The 17,993-nt window shown below is 41.5% G+C and overlaps 1 protein-coding gene across 7 annotated transcripts in view; it reads right to left on the bottom strand.

The window, feature by feature from the left end:
- LRRC8D (leucine rich repeat containing 8 VRAC subunit D) overlaps positions 1 to 17,993 on the bottom strand; it is a 115,107-nt gene that overhangs the window by 11,194 nt on the left and 85,920 nt on the right. Inside the window, exon 1 of one of the 7 annotated variants that reach the window (XM_027114287.1) lies at positions 1,389 to 1,407. The exons of the other annotated variants lie outside the window; for them this stretch is intronic. The gene's annotated coding sequence lies outside the window, so the exon portion shown is untranslated. Of the gene's footprint in view, positions 1 to 1,388; positions 1,408 to 17,993 lie in introns of those variants that run through there. 7 annotated transcript variants of the gene reach the window in all.

The following is a 17,993-nucleotide window of genomic DNA, read 5'->3' as shown; positions in this document are numbered from 1 at the left end:
GATTAGCCACTGTTATTATTCACTGTGTTCAATAAGCTGTTTTATAGAAAGAACCCTATACAAATACACCTTTACTACTAGTTGTGAAAAGAAGTTTGTCTTTCATGATTACTGATATAAAGAGCCATGGAATCCAGATGTTCTCCACTTAGCTTTGGCTTTCAAGAAATTTGGCTAAATTTTATATATGTATTATAAACATTAACTCTTAGCCTGAGTCTTCATTTCTTTTTTTTTTTTTTGCGGTACGCGGGCCTCTCACTGTTGTGGCTTTTCCCGTTGCGGAGCACAGGCTCCGGACGCGCAGGCTCAGCGGCCATGGCTCACGGGTGCAGCCGCTCCGTGGCATGTGGGATCTTCCCGGACCGGGGCACAAACCCGTGTCCCCTGCATCGGGAGGCAGACTCTCAACCACTGCGCCACCAGGGAAGCCCCTGAGTCATCATTTAATTATTCACTTACTCATCCCTTCATCCATGAAATATACACTGTATACTCAAGTATTAACATGATGCACATTCCTGGAGAAAACTTGGTGAGCAAATTCAGGCCTATTTCCTTTCTCACAGAGAGAAATGTTTCTGTAACTGGATATAGAAAATGGTCAACTGAGAAGAGCTACCAAGAAGAGGAACAGGCAGAGGCAGATTTGCTGTGCAGTGAAAACTCAAGCTTCAGGACACCTTCCTTCCCCTTTCAAGGCCCTGCACCTACTTTTATGTCTCTAACTTGGTATTCTTTTTCTTAAAGAGGGCTCTTCCCCCAATTTCAGATTCCAGAAAAGCCAGACCTTCCCTGCTTGCCTGGGATTATGAAGGCGGATAACACGGGACTTTCCGCCAGTCAGTAAGACTGAAGAGGAAATCAGGACTGACATGAGGGGTGAAGAAAGAGTGCACGATGGGCTGGACCAGAACGTCCAAAGGCCGTGTGGAGAGAGAGGGAGAGCAGAAAATACTGAGGAACTAAAAGAAGGTCAGTGGCCTGGAGCTTGGGGAGTGAGAGGAACGGGTGGTAGGAGATGAGGCCGTGTGAGCGTTTCTGATGGCATCAACCTAAGGGCAGTGGGAAGCCACTGATGTGTTTTTAGTGGAGCGGGGAGGTGGGTTAAGTCAGATTTGTGTCTCTGAAAAGATTACTGCAGGCCTAGTGTACAGGTCAGTGAGGGAAGATGTGAGATGAAGAAGGCAGCTACTGCACTGCTCTGGGCAAAGGACGGAGGGAAAGACTAGGCTGTGACTGATGGAGAACTAAGTGAGTAAAATGGGTGGATTTGTGAGCTAACAGGCCAAAGAAATAACAGCAGGACTCAATGGATTGGATGGGGGGGATGAAGGAGAGAAAGGTGTCAAGGTTGACTCCCAGATGTCTTTTAATTCTCTACTTACTGTTCCATACCCTTCTTCTTTTACATCCATTTACATGGTTTTATTGTAACTGAATCTTTTTTCATAAGCCCTTCAAATCCTTTTTTTCCCCTCATACATCTTCCAGAATCCTTTATTCTTTTCTTTTTCTTCAAGTCCTTTTAAAAAGTAGGTAGGTTATATATAATAAATGAAAAGAAATATAAGCCCTCACATACTTGGCCATGAAATCTATAAGCTTAGATAGTTTGAAAAACATTACTTTAGTGTTATCAACATACAGATGATTGACAGCTATCTTTTTGTAATACTTCTGGGGTGAAGCACAATTTTAAAACCCCAAGTAGTCTGCATTCATCTATATTTGGAGAACATATACATACGATGTATTTCACTGAACATTATGTGTAACATAATCAAAAGGGAGCCAGCATGTAATACCGTAAGAATCCTACCTGTGATCAAAGTCTGTGATTATTCACACTAATAAAATCTGGTTTCTGGGATAAACTATACAGAACAGTAAAAAAAACAAAAATAAAAACCTTTATTATACCTTTTAAGGGAGACGGGAAGGCAGCATAGTTTCATTCTTCACTGTGCTTTCTTTAGGTCAATGTTAAGATGAGTTTACATTTTATAAGTAAACAATAGCCAAACAGTAGGGTAGCAATAAAGGTGGAGCAAAGGTATAAGGGGTAATAGTATGAGAACAAAACCAAATATTTTAAACGTGTACAAAGATAATCAAGAAATGGTGTAATTTATGCACAAATAATCTAGAGTCTTTTTCTGAGCTAATAATTTAAAATGGAATTCAATTCTTAACAAGCTGGTAGCATAATGGATAAGAACGTGGCTTAAGGAGATAGCCTGCCTGAGATTTCATCCCATCTCCACCTCTTACCAATTCAACTGTAAAACAGGAACACAAATAATGTCTCATATCACTTGCTGTGTAAACTTGGGCCTTTGTTTTCCTTATCAGTGAAATGGGGATAAAATACCACTGTGACCAGATACCAAATCACCCAGTATAACGTTAAGCACATAGCAGGATGCTCCCACACTAAATACTCTCCAAAATTGGCCCTAGATGTCCAAAAAATTGGGGAAGCTGGGAGACCTTGAGGAAAACCCAGGATTGAAATGTGGTGGCAACAGGGAGGAAAAAAGGACCATGAAGGCTTTGAGGGTGAAAAAAAAATTAATGAAGAAAAGAGAGAAAAGAAAACTAAGATAAGGAGGAGCTGACTTCAAGAGAATAAAGGTGTAAATCAAATACCGCAGAGATAAAGGACAATCAAAACTCTTAAAAATCATGAATGACCTTTGATAACATAATCTCTATTATAGTGTAATTCATTATCAACATTAGAAACCATCTTAGAGTTGACTAAAAATGACCCCAAAGGGTTAGCCTTTTAGAGGAATGCAAACAAGGCCTTATTTTAGAATTAGTCATGATAAATTGGCAAACTTGGTGGAATATCACTTTTGTTCTATTTCAAAGGAGTGTTTATTCATATTCAATTTGCTTAATCTTGTTTCTAAGGACTTAGCACCTATATGTGTAACTCTTGTGAAAATTACAAATGATCTTTAGAAAAGCAGGTCTGATAGGACGTTTAACTGGAAGACTTTCACTAGCTAACATGTGCATGGAATTCATGCTCTTCTCCTTTTCCCCAAATTATAACAAACTAACGGAGCTGTAACAGAGAGCCACAGTCATGACGTTATAATTTATAACACTTGCCCCATTTATAAAGAATTAGTGAAGCTATAAAATGGAACCACAATTGAGCAGTCCACAGTTTGTAAAAAATCCCTAAACCTTTTGAACTGGGAAGGTACATAATTTCTTTACATAATCACTTTAATTATAAAAATACATAATTTCTAACTTAGTATGCTGTAAGTTATCTCAGATGAGTTGCTTCTTTGAAGATTACATGAAGATCTTTGACTCTGGAGATTTCGGGATATTTACTTTCTGCTAAAGCACGGCATCTATTTAACTCTGAGAAAACGGCCCAAGGTGACATTTTTGAAAAAATGTGTTAACATGCTTGAGTGCCAATGGTGCCAATGTATTTATTTAAGTACCTACTATTCTAATTGTAGAGATCATTAATGGTGCTTCCCAGCCCAGTTCATGTCGTGGCCCACAGAGAAGAGGACATTTTTACACGCCTTTGGGTAAACTTAAGGGGGTGAACACAGTCAGGCCCGAGGCTTTCAGCTGATGAATGAACTAATATTTCAGCCATCTGGTACTCATTCCTAGAACACTCACTGGGAATTCCAGACTAAAGTATCAGATATTGGATGTAAACTAAGGTCTAAATCTTCTAAGTGACAGAATTTATCCTTCTGAGGTATGATCATTTTTGGAGCAATTAAATCTCATCTTCCTTTCTTTCTCATGAGAGCCAAAACAGTAAAAACAAATCATTATAACCAAGAAACAACTGGCTTATTTGTGGAAACTTTACATGCAACACATGAGAACATAATCATACTGCCTCCTGTCTTGATGGACCAGTCTCACTAGGTAGAGGCTGCCAATGTTAAGACGGAGAGTGGCTGTTCAATCGTTCATCGATTCATTCTCAAACACTATACATTGTGTTAGGTATTAGGGATTTGCAGTTGAAGATAACTTATCTTGCCCATCAGAGACTTCAGAAAACCTTTGTTGTCATGAAGCCATCAAGTTCATACCATTTACAGTTTCAACAAATATTTGCCTTAGGTGATGTGATAGTTGCTGAGAATATACATAATGTAACAAGATAGATACAGTCCTTGTGCTCCCAGAGCTTAAAGATCTGCCCATGCCTACCTCAGGTATTCTTGAAAAGATGAAGCATGAACCACTACACCATTCTGCCCAGAATTATTTAGGGTAAACAGCCCTAAAAATGACATCAAAGTAAGTATCTGACTGTCAAGAAAACTGTGATAGCTGAGACCAGGTATATGCAACATAAGTAGACATATAATTCACCTTCTGAACTGGAAAACTCTTGATAGTGACAAATGCTAAACAAGGTGAGATGCCAGGCTATGGTATAACTGGGACTCTCCCAGGAAAACCAGGAGTTGTTGTCACCCTAAGTATGGGCCACATGGGCTGGAAATATCTGATGCCCTTATGTAAGGCATGTATAAACAAGTCTAGATCTTTTTTAGACAAATAGTCTGTAGATACATCCTAACTTTGCTATTTCACACTATAGTCAATTCAAAGTAGTTGATGTCTCATGATAGTCTATACTACTTTACGAATGGAGACTGACCTTTTATCACGGTAGCATGTTACATATTACAACTACTTTCTAGTAAGAAATGTAGAATTGAAAAAAAAGGGGAAAGAAATAGACACAAACCATCTAAACAGCATTTTACATTTTTCCCCAATAGGATATTGTAGAAAATGATAATATTTGTACTGTACAAAGTGGGAAAACGCTGAAGCTGCTCCCAGATGGAGTGCTCTGCACTGGGGGCTGAGAGGATCTGTATTTCAGCAAACAGGTACTTATGCTGTTACCTGTGTGCCAAGCCACACCAGCTGAGAAACTGATCCAATATGCAACACATTGGCAGGTGACGTTTACTTACACATCTGAGAGTGAAGAATACAAGGTGGCAGGATGAATGCTAACACCACTGAGAAAGAATCTGTCAACATTACCTTTCAGAAAATGTTCTGAAGATGGTGACAAAATGCTACCAAAAGTTGTACTAAATGTGAAAATATAAATGGCGAGTGTAGAGGGAAATTCCACGCTATGAGCATGACTCTGTATATATGCTCATGTTTCGGGTGCCACCAATTTTTACCACAGAGGCATTAGTTGAGGATAAGAGCTACAAACTGCCCTTTTTGTTCATATATTCTTAACCCTGAATAACATATATTTTTTTTTTTGGAAGGGGAAGGAAAAACAGTAGAAGGTGTTGAATGAATCCTATAACTTACATATGCGACTGCCGAAACCTTCCAGAGTAGGTCCAGATGAGTTTTTCAAAAAGATCACTCACTTTCTGCCAGTTTGACTTTTTAATCAACATAGTTCTTGCTTTCTGTGATAAAGACAACTAAGTATCTTCCAGAAACCATTCTCCCTTTCTACTTTTTGGTAACAGACACTCAGTTTAGCTGGGTGCACTGCGGCCAACTAGAGAGAACGTTTCGGAGCCTCATTTGCAACCAGCGATGGCCATGTGACGAAGCTGGACAAACAGGCTGTGAGAAGAAGGGACTGTTCACTTCCTGGTAACCTCCACACAGGCAAGGCTACTGGACTTGGCCTTCCTTTTCCCCTTTTCCTGCTGGCTAGAAAATAGGGAAGCAGGCACAAGCTCAGGGACCATGTGCTCATGGCAGAGCTGTCCTGCCAGCCCTTGACTGCTCACACCTGGGCTGTTATATGAGAAGGAAATATCTATCTTATTTAAGCCATTCTACTAGAGGTCTCCGACAGAGCGATTTAGCAGGTGCCACAATTAATACATTTCAAATTACTAAAAAATGCCTCTTAAACAAAAGCATCTAGAAATAGAAAGGTTTGGATAGACTCAGTGTGAGTACTCCTTTGTGGTTTCCCAGAACACAAAAGGGTGGGGGATTCTGCAGGAGTAGGGCTCAGGGAATGTGCAAACCTCTCAGATCTAAATTAGAAAGAGACAACAAGGAACCCCTGAAGGGTCTGAACAAAGCGAGTAATGAGATTAGCATTCCAGTTTAGAAAGAGTTCTATCCAGAGTATGCAAGGGGGACCAGAGGGAGGAAAGACTGGAGGAAGGGAAATGAGAAGTTTTACTAGTCAAGATGATTTCCAGGTAAACACAATTTTTCACCGTCAAGAACTAGAATTGGTATAATAAGTTTAAGTAGAGACGTCTAGTAGTCAGCAGACCTGCATCTCAGGACTACTGAGAAGGACCTGGGATGGAATTACATTTTACGACTAATCAGTATATGGAGAGTGAGACCACCCTAGGAGAGTCCATATAGAGAAAAAGGTCAAAGAACCCTGGAGATGACTAACATTTAGGACACGGGTAGAAGAAAAGGATTCAGCAAAGGAGAGGGAGAAGAAAGGGTCAGAGAAGGAAGAAGAGAACTCTGTCCTGGAAGCCAAAGGAGGCAAACACTTCAAGAAGAGACTGGAAGGCAGTAGCACTTATCACAAGCTAGTCAAGGAAGTTAAGGAGTAAAGAAAGTGACTGCTGGGTCTGGCAGCTGAGAGTCCCCTGAGAATTTGGCCCAAGCTCTCTCCGGGAAGAAGTCAGGCCCACCGTGGGCAAGCAGTAAGTGGGAAAGGGAACGTTCGCTTCTCTTGGCTGGGGAGGAAAACAAAAGGCTGGGAAAACAGCTAGAAGAGGAGGCAGGTTTGATGGAAGGGTCTATTTTTTAGGATGAAAAGGAGCAGGGAGTTAGAAGTTAAAAATAACAGAGTGAGAAAGTACAGAGATGTTTTCATATGTCTGTTTCTCATTTCGAGCATAAAGTTAAACCATACACGGTAAACACATTTCTACTGGGAGCTCTCACCCAAGTAGGTATGCTGTTATGACTACATAAAGGTATCAAGATTAAAGGATTTGTAATTCTATGGAAATTCTTAAACAGAGTTTGGATATATATTGTTTGCTTTTCCCTTCAGCGAGCTGGTAAACATTAACCTTGCTAACCACCATATTATTTAGCCGGTCGTAAAACTTTAAAAGGTCCTTTTCAGGGAAAGTCTAAAGGAAAAAAAAAAAGTGCCTTACAAAAATAATTCCAAAACTCATATAACTTTGAAAAGAAAACACAGCCCATGGACATATGACTGAGTAGCTCTGTATACGTTCAAGGATTCCAAACAGTGTCAGGCTTTCTCACCCACTGAAACTCCCTTTGAAGGTCAAGCATTGAAAGAACTCAAGTCAGATTACACTGAAAGGAAGAAGGTGGGAAAAGAAATATTTACTATTCCCTAAGGAGAGTGTCAGTGACCTAAAGCAGCTTCATTTTCTCCTCCTTTCCCTGGCCGCAGTATGCGGGGGGGAAAAGACGAGGTGGGGAGACCGTCTTTGGGTGGCAACCTCAGGCTGCATCTCACCATGCAACACTGAGGCTTCTGCAAACATACAGGAGGAGACAAGAACACCATCCCTACTGAGTGACCAAACACTCACACACTCAAGCTCATTAAATTGTCACATCCTCCCTGAGAAGTAGTATTACTGTTCTAGTTTTACTGAGAGAAAAACTGAGGTTTAGAAAGTTTGAGTTTGACCAAGAACATGTAGCTAAAATACTGTCGACCAGGATTCAAACCCAGATCTGACTGCCCCTACCAAGCCCATAACTGCCCCCTTCAGCTTATTTTAAATTCGAGATTAGCTCAAATTAAATTAAATCCCACCCCCCACCAATTCACAAGTTATTAGAAGGAACTCTTAAGCGAAGGAGACAAAACCGTGGTGTTCAAAGGTTGCCTCACGACACAAGGAGCAAAGTCTGAAATGTGAAATTACAATTTACAGCCCGAGTGCCATTTAATAAGAGTATTACCTAATGTCTTTATTATCACCTCAGTTTTTAAAAGCACTTGCATGGATTCCAACTAATCTGATCCTTACAAACTACTGAGAGACAAAGAAATAGTGTCAACCTCATTTTTTTGGCCAAAAAACCATTGCAACAAGGAAACGGCATAGCTGAGATTAGAACTGGAGATTTCCATAGCACCAAGTATACTAGAATGGGCCTCTAGTAAGTGTTAGAGTCTCACAATTTTACTTATCTTCAGGAGATGTTAACAAAGTCAGACCAAATATCCAGTATAAGCTTGTCTTTAAGTCATGAAGATTTCCTTTTTATTCTGAATTCATTTAACATACACTGTAACTGTAATTATAAAAGTGTAAAGAAGTCATTTGGCCAGCCAGTTCCTAAACGCAACATGTACTAATTACCCATTGAGAACAGAGTACTGCCATAGCTATGATTTCAGGACTATTAAAGGAGGGGGCCAAGGGCTTAAATTAGAGGTAATATTCTTACTCAGTAAGGGGACTGGCTATATTTCCTACATTCTTAAAATTCTACTTTGCTGAATAAATTTCCTTTAGTGCTTCTGAAATGATGCCCCACTGGCACTCCTATACACATTCTCTTTCTCTTAAATTAGGCAATAAAAAAATTGACATTAGAGAAAATATTTCTACCTATTACTTTTAGTTATGGAGTCATTGGTTACACAATCAAATCCACCAAGTTTCAGCCTGGTAACCTATACCTAATGGCGACTTTCCATGAACTATGGCATGCGAGGAGGTAGTGTGTTTCTTAAATGACTCAGGTCTTTATTCACTAATAATATAACAACAAGCAGAAGAAAAACCAGACCTGAATTGCACAAGCATGATAGTAATACCACTGATATAAATTACAGGCCTCCTCTAAATGACTGTCACCAATCTCACACAGAAGTTCCTGCCCAGTAAAATCTGCGTTAATTGGTTTTCTTTCTGTTGTTGAAAAACAGACAGTGAGCCAGCTCAGGCAGCATCATGGGAATTTCAGACACACACACAGAGACACAGACACAGACACACAGACACACAGACACACACAGACACACACACAGACACACACACAGACACAGACACACACACACACAGACACACACACACAGACACACACACACGCGCGCGCACACACACACACACACACACACACACACCCTTTAAAGCCCAAGTGAGTACATCTAGTTTTTAAGGAAATACTAACACGGAACAGGTTGAGGGTATTTTCCACTGATTTAAAAATAAAGCATTCTACCCGTTAAAAACAATAAATCTCAGAATTATAGAAACAGGAAGCAGCAGCTGGATTTATCATCCTTCATTTCCTGACAGTGGTAGTAAGGAACTCCCCCTTGAGACTAAAGCAATGGCGGGGTTAGCCTCCTTCTGCTGGACCCACATGGCCCCCATGCTGCGGCTGCTTGCTCCAGGGCTGGCTGGCCACTTCAAAATCGCCTTGCTCACTGTATCTTACAAAGCTTCCTGTGCCCAGTCCCTACATTTTGAGAAGACAAAAAATGTGACTGGAACGTAAACACGCACAGATAACTAGCCTGATCCTAGAAGAGCCTAGCTCTCATCTCTCCTAGGCTCACTCCCGGAGGCTTTGGGGGGACACCACCACACTCTGAGTGGCTCTGAGCCTTGGGCCAGGGGCTATGTTGGAAAGAGTAACATAGTGGCTGGGTTCGGGCTTCCTCCAGCCACTTGTGATTGTAGCTGAAAGGACTTAGTCTCTCTCAGCCTCATTCTCTCACTGTGTGAAATGGCAATGAGACTCCACCCACTTCACAGGGGTGGGATGAACAGTAAAGGAGACTATGAGTGTGAAAATACTTTGTAAATCACACAATAACAGACTAGAGGAACAGCGATATACATCCTTGCAGGAGGGGTTCTACCAGTTTGAAAGCTTTCACAAATATTATGGTTTCGTTTCATCCTCAAAATGATACATGGAGATAAAGGCGGCAGTGGAAGCGTCCTCATCAACACTATCATTGTTGTTTTAAAAATGAGCTAGTCTAGAGAAACACAATAGGAAAACTGTGTCCTAGCTCCGTAAGTGAGCATCCAAATCATCTGAAAACATTTCTGGCAGTACATGAGTGGTAAGTACTAGACGAGGAGTCATGAAAGCCATTCACATTTCAGGTCGGCTACTCTGGGCAAGTCCCTTAACCTCTCCAGGCAACATGATTCATCCATTTGTCACCAGACTAGTGGGAGACAAAAACAAATTAGACCTGGTTCCAGCAATTGAAGAACCCACTTGGAGGCAAGGGTGGGGGATGGAAAGAAGTGACATATAAACAGATTAACTACAAAACAGTACTTACTTAAAATATAGAGTATGAACAAAGTGCCTCGGGAATCAAAAAGCAGGAAATGACTAACTTTGTCTGGGGGACTCATGGAAGAATTCCTCTCATTTGTAAATTGGGAAAAGAAGGAAATCAGACGACATATTTATCAATGTCCCTCTTGTGGCTAAAACTCTGAGAAAACTAGGCTTAGAGAGATTGTAAGCAACATTAATACACAGCACAACTCCTCTTATACATCCGCTCAGAGCCCACACATCAGTGAAAATAATTTAGGTGGCTTAAGTGCTCAATAACTGTATTCTAGAAAATCCTGAAAAATAAGATTTTTCAGAATATTACCCAAACACAAATCATACTTATAAGTCCGTGGAAGCTTCTGGGAGCTGCGTCTATAGTTAGCCCTACGTGTAGTAATTACGAAACTAGATCCTAGAGCCAGACTGCCTGGGTTAAACTCTTGACTTTACTAGTTATTAGCTGTGCTACTGGGTAAGTTACTTGATTTCAGTTTGCTTCAGTTTTCTCATTGATGAAATGGAAGTGGTGGTAGGAGTAGCATGCTGGGAGGAGGAAGAAAAGGGAGAATAAAAATAATGATGATGGGGATGATGATGGTGACGGTGATGATGGTGGTGATGGTGATGATGATGGTGGTGATGACATTGATGATGGCAATGAAAACAGTGATGATGTCACCAGCCTCCTCACTGTTGTGAAGATTATATGAGCTAATACACACAAGTACTTAGAACAGTACTTGGCACAAAATAAGGGCTACTTGAGTTAGCTGCTGTTGTGATTTGCCAAAGTGTATTAATTAGCATTTTTGAATTGCTCCTCTAAAAATACTCTCTTAAGCCTGAAAGTTTCCAATTTGATTTCAATCCACAATTTTCATATTTTTAGAACTGTATGGAAAATTCAATGAATCAATAATGAAATGTAGGTTGTCTGCTTCAGAAACACACTTAAGCAGAATTCTGGAGAATGCAACATACTAAGTATGATTCTGAATGATATTTTGGAAATTACAGAAAAGCAGAAATAAAGGAGGAGGGAAGCCCATATTTCTACAAAATTTCCTGGTGGCACAGTGGTTGAGAGTCCGCCTGCTGATGCAGGGGACACGGGTTCGTGCCCCGGTCTGGGACGATCCCACATGCCGCGGAGCAGCTGGGCCCGTGAGCCATGGCCGCTGAGCCTGTGTGTCTGGAGCCTGTGCTCCGCAACGGGAGAGGCCACAACAGTGAGAGGCCCACGTACCGCAAAAAAAAAAAAAAAAAAATTCTCAGCAATCAAGGTAATATTAAAGATGCAAACTTAGCCACCCACTGAAAAATATAAGCATTTAAATAACAAAGTTATTTTTTTCTCACTGAATTCCCACAGAATTTTAGGAAATTATTTGGGTTGTTAACAGTATTTTAGAATTATTATATAGTAACTGTCAGGTGAAATGGATTTTATCCAGGTAAAATTAAACTTCTGTAAATCAAACTGGATGTTTTCACTGGCAGCGTTAGCAACACTCACCAAACCAAAAGATTCTGCCTTTAATATTTAATATATTAAACATCATTCATCCATTGGCTCTCAACCAACATCAATACTTACTGACTCTTGAGGCTTGTCGTTTTTATCTTAGTCAATAATGCTTGGGTTCAGGCCTTAAAATTAATCATTAAAACTGGCTGCTGCAAAAAATGTTCACCAGAACCCCAGGAGCATAAAGAGAGGCAGTATATTTATCATGTCCTTACAATGTTCTGAAAAGCATAGGATAGTTTTTCTCTATACAAAACAGGTTTGCTCTGTTATAACATATTCGCAGGACATGAAGCAAAAGTAATCCAAACTATACTTTACTGAGATTTAAGTATGTGTCAGGCACACTGGGGGAGGGGTTTTACAAAAACTATTTCATTTAATTAAAACAACTCCCTGAGGCAAATTATTTCCCTAATTTTACAGGTTAAAAAAAAAAGCTGAGAAATGTTAGGTAACATCATCCTCATAAAGTTCAGGAAGCCACAGAGTTAAAAACTGACAGACCAGGAGGCGAAACTAAACACAAACACACTGTTTTGCAGGTTGTCCAGGTAATCATTTTAGAGAAATATAAGGAAGGAAGGCATTCAAATGATTCTTGATGAGGGTATTAGATTAGTCTATTTAATTCTACTAATCAGGAATGCAAATGATATGAAAAATAAACTTATAAGTGCTTTCTGGACATATGGTCAAAAATTTAGAAATAAACTTTACAGAAACAGAAATTTTAGGCACCCCAAAGGTCAAAAGGCCACTTTCTCTCATCTAACGAATCCTTATAATCCTAGAATTAATTAAAAACAAAAAGTATAGGGCTTCCCTGGTGGCGCAGTGGTTGGGAGTCCGCCTGCCGATGCAGGGGACATGAGTTCGTGCCCCGGTCCGGGAAGGTCCCACATGCCGCGGAGCGGCTGGGCCTGTGAGCCATGGCCGCTGAGCCTGCGCGTCCACAGGCTCCGCAACAGGAGAGGCCACAACAGTGAGAGGCCCGCGTACCGCAAAAAAACCCCAAAAAACAAAAAAAAACCCAAAAAGTATAGTGATATTTTAATAATTTTATAGAAGTGTTTTTTTTTAAGACAGGATTCAACATTCAAATAATTTGTGCCATTTATTAAGTTTCTGGTATATCTGGCACAATGATTTATAGCTCCAAGATTACCTGGGGGTCACGAACTATTCCAATTAGCAAGTTTCCAGACTGCCCTTTTACTGTTTTTGTAATAAAGTATTAAAATAATGCAGCTAGTCCATGTACCAGGAGAGCTGTTACCTTAGTCTCATACAAACAGTTAGTTAATCAATCCTTTTAAGACAGCTTTACGATAAACGTGACTAAAAACAACAGGTTGTTCCAGGAGAAATTATACCCAAAGTCGATCCAATTTTCCCCAAACAACTATTTCTTTTGGTACCTCAAATTCTATTTCTAGAAGAAATAGTAAAGTTCCAGCGGAACTCTTGTCTGACATTGACTAGCTATTGTATCCTAGCAATGGCAATTAAAATCTCTAGGTCTCCAGTTCCTTATGGGTAAAATGAAAGACTGCGTTACATTGTCCTTATTCTAAGATTCAGTTCACACTTAAAATCCAAACTCAATTACATCCTTCAATGAAAGCCATTTGCCTCCCACCCAATACGCCAAGGCTGAGTAAGCCACTCAGAGTAGCTGAGTCCCCAGGCTACCTTATTTGCTGTCGTTCGGGTAATCATTAGGATATCATTATTTGTTTACCCAACAGACTGCAAGTTATTCCAGAGGAGAGACTGTGTCTTATTGATCTTTCTATATCGGTCATTTAACAGTTAGATCCTAATTGCCTGGTATACAAAAGATATGTAGCAAATGTTTCTAAAATAAATTCTTTGAACCACCCTATCCAGTTGTCATTGGGTACTTTGTTTACACCTAGACCACATCCTGAAGATAGACCAAAGTTCCCTCCCATAAAGCATCTGCAGTTTAGAAACAGGGCAATCGCATGTGATGATGAATAATAATACAAGTTTAGTGCATTTTAACTCATACGTTTGAGCTCTACAGGAAAAAACATTCTCTTGAAGTTTAAGATGTCTAAGATCTTTGATGCTATTTAACATTTTGTGACCGCTTCGCAGGGCTTTGCCATTTTTCCTCTTCCATGTTAGGGGTATGAATCTGTATCATGCTTAATGACTCAACTCTTTGGGGGAAAAAGGGATCTCAAAAGGGGAAAGACTGGGCTTCCCTGGTGGCGCAGTGGTTGAGAGTCCGCCTCCCGATGCAGGGGACACGGGTTCGTGCCCCGGTCCGGGAAGATCCCACATGCCGTGGAGCGGCTGGCCCGTGAGCCATGGCCGCTGAGCCTGCGCGTCCGGAGCCTGCGCTCCGCAACGGGAGAGGCCACAACAGTGAGAGGCCCGGGTACCGCCAAAAAAAAAAAAGGGGGGGGGGGGAAAGACTGATTCAGAGGTGGAAAAGCCTAAAATACTTGAAGACAAGCAAAAGAAAAAAGTTTAGGAGAGGTTAATAAAATTTTTTTCATGGGGTGGTGTAAGTTACGAGGGAGGCTACATCAGGCCAGGGCAGGGAAAAGAAAAGAAGTAAAGATAATGTATTTTTTGGCCTGAGACTGTTTAGCTTTCAAGTTCCCAGACAAAATTTCACGTAGTACTCGTCTGTTCTTTGGTATTTATTTTTCTTGTTCATGCACATCCTGGACGATTAGGACAAATGGGAGTGAAGGCTGCTGGCACTTGTGCATAAAGGCTCAGTGGAAGACAGGAAGTCCAGCACCTGAATGGTGGCCAAGAAGCCCCTTGGGACCCTTTGTGTTCTGAATGTGACCAATCACAGTAGCCTCAGCATGAGTAAATGCTGACAGGTTTATACGGAGGAGCTGGAGTTACCTATTCTTTTGTGTTTCTTCTAAAGTAACACCTGAATCAAGATGAGCTGGAGCACATATTATAAGTTCAGATTCCTTCTGCTCCACCCGGACCTACCCTTTCTACAGGAGCCCCCATTGATCTGCAAAAGAGTCCTTGGCAGGCTGGAATGCAATGAGCAGTAAAGCAAACCAGTGCAGCTGCGGACCCCTTGCCAGCCAGGCTGAGCCGAGATGACTCAGCAGGTTAGAGCCGTGACCCTTGCTTTCTGGAGTCATTATTCTGGTTCTTATTCAGTGGCTACTACAAATGCGCACGCATGGATTGGTCTTACTCCAGAGCCCATCTGAGAACATCACGGAGTGGCTACCACAGCCGGGCGCAATCCACGGGCAGGTTTTTCCGCAGAAAGCCAGCCCCAGGTCCTGGTTGACAGCGGGGTTTGGCTGAGGACACCAACAGAAAAATCCTGGTCTACCTTAAATTCTGTAAAACTCTGTTCTTTAAAAAGGGCACAGGGGCTTCCCTGGTGGCGCAGTGGTTGAGAGTCCGCCTGCCAATGCAGGAGACACGGGTTCGTGCCCCGGTCCGGGAAGATCCCACATGCCACGGAGAGCCAAAAAAAAAAAAAAAAAAGGGCACAGAAGTTGGGGAAAGCAGAAAAGAACAGCTGGGTGTGATTGTGGGGTTCTGTTCAATTCAGTACTACAAATTCAATTTCAAAACTAGGAAATTAATCATGGTAATGATAATTAATAATAATAATGAATTTCCTTCAGTGATGATAGTGACTTCTTTTTTCTGTCCTTCAGCAGCTGCAATGCACTTGCTTCTGTTTGAGCCCAGTGTCACCATGCAATATATACTCTGCATCCTGCTTCTATTTAGGGTAAAATTCACCTTTGGGCTAAGTTATATACACCACCAGATGTTTGGAAGGCAGTACTGTTTGTCACTTTATGAAGAGGAACTGTTCCTCTCATCATTTTTAAGTCAAATAAGGATTAATTTTTTTAAAGCCTCAAGTGGCACTTGAAAGAAGTCTCAGACGTTGGAAGGGGGCCAGTTAAAACGCCAAGGAAAAGTGTGGCAGCCACATAAAAGGTGCTCCCAGGGCTTCCCTGGTGGCACAGTGGTTGAGAGTCCGCCTGCCGATGCAGGGGACACGGGTTCGTGTCCCGGTCCGGGAAGATCCCACATGCTGCGGAGCGGCTGGGCCCATGAGCCATGGCCGCTGAGCCTGCGCGTCCGGAGCCTGTGCTCCGCAACGGGAGAGGCCACAGCAGTGAGAGGCCCGCGTACCGCAAAAAAAGAAAAAAAGAAAAATTGTGCTCCAACTCCACGTTTAAAGCTTTAGCAAGAGCAGTGAAGAAAGGCAAAGCAGAGCGATCTCGGGTTCAGTCACAGCTGGACAGATGCCATACCTCCCTTTCTTACTGAGTGTCCCTGGAGAGAAGGACCAGGACCAATCTACCTTTGAATACCCCACTGCAGGTGTTATGAGAAGACTTTTATTTACTTTTCTCCACCTATCACCTGCAGAGAATTTCCCTCGACAACAGACCTGGCCTCTCTCTCCACCTCCTTCCTCTCTTTGGGATCTGCCTGCCTGCAAAAATGGTGAATGCTGGACTTTTCTCCTACTGGGGAGTAGGAGGTTTTCCCTGCTGGTTGCCAACTTCTGTTGTCCTGCTGTACCAGGGAAAGAGTGGGTAAATCTATCTAATTCAAGGATGAAATTTCAGAAGGCCTGCTTGGCTGCAGACCCAAAGCCACATTCTCCCAAAAGCATTTTCAGTAATAAAGATGGTATTTTGCTGTCCATCCGCCTGACTCCTTTATCTCTCTCAACTGCTTTTTAATTCAAGCTTGGAGGAGGGGTTATCTATGGGCCTCCTCAAATCTCAAGAGTGGGTGGATCTCCTTGTCTTGTGTATCTTACAGTTCTTAGCAACTATTTATTGAAGCTATACGTGCAAAAAATGCGGTAAGAAGGAAACTAAATAATCTGTTTGGTCTTGTTTGTTCGTGGTCTTATTTGTTCATGGGTCTTATCTGTTCAGGGTACGTGACCATACCCCATCCTACCAAATGCTGGGGAGGGTAGTCTAAAACATGATATCCAATTTGTGTGTGAATTCTTAGAGTGAAACAATTCATCTAAAATATATTCAAAAGGGAAACAATCACACCCAAAATAGTACTGATGACTTAGCACATGGAAATAGGTTTCTGACCTATGAGAAGCGTTAACCACCTGGAAAGTTTTTTCCAAATGTTTTGCAAGCCAAACGACACAGGTGAAAACTTAACCCTTAGGATGATTTCTTTGCATATGCTGAAACAAACCTGAAGGGCACCGTGAAACGTCTTCACAAGTTCTTTCCCGTTTTTACAGCCAGATTATTTCACATTATCAATCTTTTATAAAAGGTTATTTAAAACCTCCAAAATGAAGTGTTTCCATGTAAAAGTTCACGTAGCTAGCATTTGCCTGCATTTGAAAAAGCCAGCCATGGGTAGGAAACATTAACAGCAAGGATACTGAACAGCTAACAAAGTGACTTTAACATGTGTCATCATTTTAATTCATCCTGAGGCTACCCTGTGAGTAAGTGTTATTATCAACCTCAAATAGGGGAGAAAACTGTGTTCAAGAGGTTCAACTCCTTGCCCAAGATTACTCGGCCAATTAACAGTGGTGGCACTAGGACTCAAACCTAGGTCTTGTGATGAAACAATGTAAGTGCTTTCCACGCAGTCTTGATTAGAACTGGGATGGGGGCGCTGCAGGAGTGGTAAACTGAGATCCAGGTAGAGCACGCCAGCAAAAACACAAAAGTAACCTGGAGCAGACAGAAGAGCAAGCTACCTTACCAAGTTCAGATTCCCCTTTTGTATCCCTGCAGAGTCCTTTTAAGGAAGAAAAGTGAGTGAATTCATTTCTTTTTATTTCCTTCCTTCCTTCCTTCCTTCCTTCCTTCCTTCCCCTGGGCCGAACCCACAAAGACACAGCCCAGGAACCAGCCCCGGGGGCAGCTGACATCTCTAAAAACAGTTTCACATCTGGTAAACTATACTGCTCCATAAACTCCAAAGAGAAGCTGAAGGTCCAACTTTCCTGAATTTCCAAGTGGTCAGATAGCCACAATGCACAGCTGAGGCTGGGGACTCCTGAAGGAGCCCAGCTAAGGGTGAAAGGCCTTTGGCTTTCACGGAAGTATGGGGGTGCAAGGTAAAGAGATCTTTCCAGAGTGCTTAGAAAGATATCTCTACTATTAAG

Source organism: Aethalodelphis obliquidens, unplaced genomic scaffold (assembly GCF_003676395.1).
Source record: "Aethalodelphis obliquidens isolate GAN/ISIS:26980383/991018 unplaced genomic scaffold, ASM367639v1 scaffold13, whole genome shotgun sequence".
Lineage (NCBI taxonomy): Eukaryota > Metazoa > Chordata > Mammalia > Artiodactyla > Delphinidae > Aethalodelphis > Aethalodelphis obliquidens.
The sequence above is the reverse complement of the archived record's forward strand: the minus strand, read 5'-3'. Positions and strand labels throughout refer to the sequence as shown.